Source organism: Pundamilia nyererei, unplaced genomic scaffold (assembly GCF_000239375.1).
Source record: "Pundamilia nyererei isolate P.nyererei 1_Seehausen unplaced genomic scaffold, PunNye1.0 scaffold00174, whole genome shotgun sequence".
Lineage (NCBI taxonomy): Eukaryota > Metazoa > Chordata > Actinopteri > Cichliformes > Cichlidae > Pundamilia > Pundamilia nyererei.
This window is the reverse complement of record NW_005187575.1, coordinates 693,618-695,873: the sequence shown is the minus strand read 5'-3', so window position 1 is coordinate 695,873 and position 2,256 is coordinate 693,618. Positions and strand designations below refer to the sequence as shown.

Here is a 2,256-nt window from a genome sequence, read left to right as displayed (position 1 = left end):
AGTATTTTGTCTAGTGTCAATTATATCGTCAGTTATATCGTTATCGTAAATTCGTACAATTTTCCATTGACAAATACATTTTTTGTTTCTCATCTTAGTTTCTGTCCTTCTGTTTCATTTTATTCTTTTTTGTTTTGTTTTTTATTTTCCTGGTGTTTGTCCCCCCCCTCTTTCCTCTCATGCAGACACACACCTCATGCCTGTCAGCTCTTCTCTTTCTGCTTTTTTAGACACACTCTCACTCCTTCTCCTTCTGTCTCTTTCTGTGGCCTGACCAGCTGGGTGGAAAGAATCACTTGTTTATCTCCCCTGCTGCCCGTCAGGGGCTTTTGCTTTGCTGCCACCGTTGCCTAGCAACTGCAGCAAAAGTCGGCATTGGCTGCTTATACAGAGACTGTGTGTGTGTGTGTGTGTGTGTGTGTGTGTGTGTGTGTGTGTGTGTGTGTGTGTGTGTGTGTGTGAGAGAGACTCCATGTTGACTCGGCAGGCTGAGGACAGACACGCCGCTCTCACCACTCCCTCGGCGCAGAAGTGGTCGCCAGCCTTTGTGACTCCAGAGTAGGCACACTTACACAAACCTTAGCAGTGTTTAGTGTAGACACACAAACACATGGTACAAACAAGACTGGGACTTCCCGATCTCACAGTCTGTCTGCATGCCACGAGCCACCAATCCACATTTTCACTAGTGATCAGCTGATTGTCTTATTCAATGAAATTTTCATTCCTTGGATGAAAATATAATTTTGCTTCTCCTTTTTTTTTTTTTTTTTTTTTTTTTTCCCTGTTTTATTTTGAGTTTCAAGATCACAAAAATTTGTTATTACGATTCTAACCGTGATCATGGTGATCTGTGGAATCAGTGACTTCTTTATGTCTTCCTGTGTTATGCTCACGTCTCATATATCGTTAGCTTCATAGCATAAGTGCCTAAGTCATTTTTTGGTCAAATTGCATGTGATATTTAAAAATATGCATGTGATATTTAGAAAATTAGTTTTGTCTTGTTTTCCGAAAACACAAAAAAATGACTTAGGCACTTATGCTATGAAGCTAACGATATACAAATATTTGCTCCATGTCCTTTTCACTTCTACTTAAGGTAGCTGACAGAATCACCTGAATATAAGTACAGAGTTAGCTCCGAGCATATACTTTATATAAAAGATGGACTTAATGGCATTTAATATGGGAGTCTTTGATCGATTCTCAAACAGCCATGACACAAACTGCAGTTCTAGCACTTGGATTATTACAGGGTAATCCCAAAAGTAAGCTCTCCTTAAAAAAAAAAAAAGAGAGAAAGAAATACAAACAACCGTTTATTTTTTATAATATTGACATCATTTCAAATGTTGAAGAATTATTTATTTTTCTACATTATTGCCATTTCGGCCGATGCATTATTTGTAGACAGTGTTCCAGTTTGACAATGCCCATGTCATACCAGCTCACCGCCATGTCCTTCAAACAAACGTTTTTCAAATTTTTTGCTTTGCCTAATAAAGAGCAGTAATGTACAGTCCAAAATCAGCTGTTTGACTTTCTGCTTACGAAAAGACTTTGACAATCAGTGCCTCACAGGCATAGTTTTGTTTAAGTATTTCTAGCAATCAAGTAATTGATAAATCCAATAATTGTTGCGTATCTAATCATTGTTAATGGGAAACAGTGCGGGCTTACAAGCATCATTGTAAACACATCCATATCTCCTGTCACTATGAGTAGCTCTGCTTGTATGAGCTCCAGCACAGTAGATGCCTGATTCTGGCATGTTCTGAGGATCTCATTGTCTTTCAGCACCACGTTCCATCTTGCATCACCCTCCCTTTCCTGTTCAGATGCCCTGACATGTATCTTGGTGCAGAAAATGCTGGGAATATTTCTTTTGCTTTTTTTTTTTTTTTTGAGGTGCCATCTTGGGGGGTCTCGACAATGGTGCCCCGAGGACTGCGGCACTGCATCATACACAGCATCTGTCAAACACAGAATGAGGATGGAGACTTGGCAAGCTGTGGGTATATGTGTGTGGGGTAGAGGAAGAATGCCAGAAGCTCCCCTTTTCACTCTCCTCTGTTCTCCCGGTGATGATTGTGGGGAAGTCTCTGGGCATGTGCAGACACGTCTGGGCAAGAGTCAAGCTCTTGCTCAATGCTGCCTCCTCCTGTCCAACTGCCTGTCAGCCTGTCAGTGATGCAAGATAAGCAGACAGAAAGAGGCTTGGCATGGATGAGCCTTACCACCCTCTGCCTTCGT

At 41.1% G+C, this 2,256-nt stretch overlaps 1 protein-coding gene across 1 annotated transcript in view; it reads left to right on the top strand.

Moving 5' to 3' along the window:
- rev3l (REV3 like, DNA directed polymerase zeta catalytic subunit) overlaps positions 1-2,256 on the top strand; it is an 80,918-nt gene that overhangs the window by 35,238 nt on the left and 43,424 nt on the right. The window lies entirely within an intron of this gene.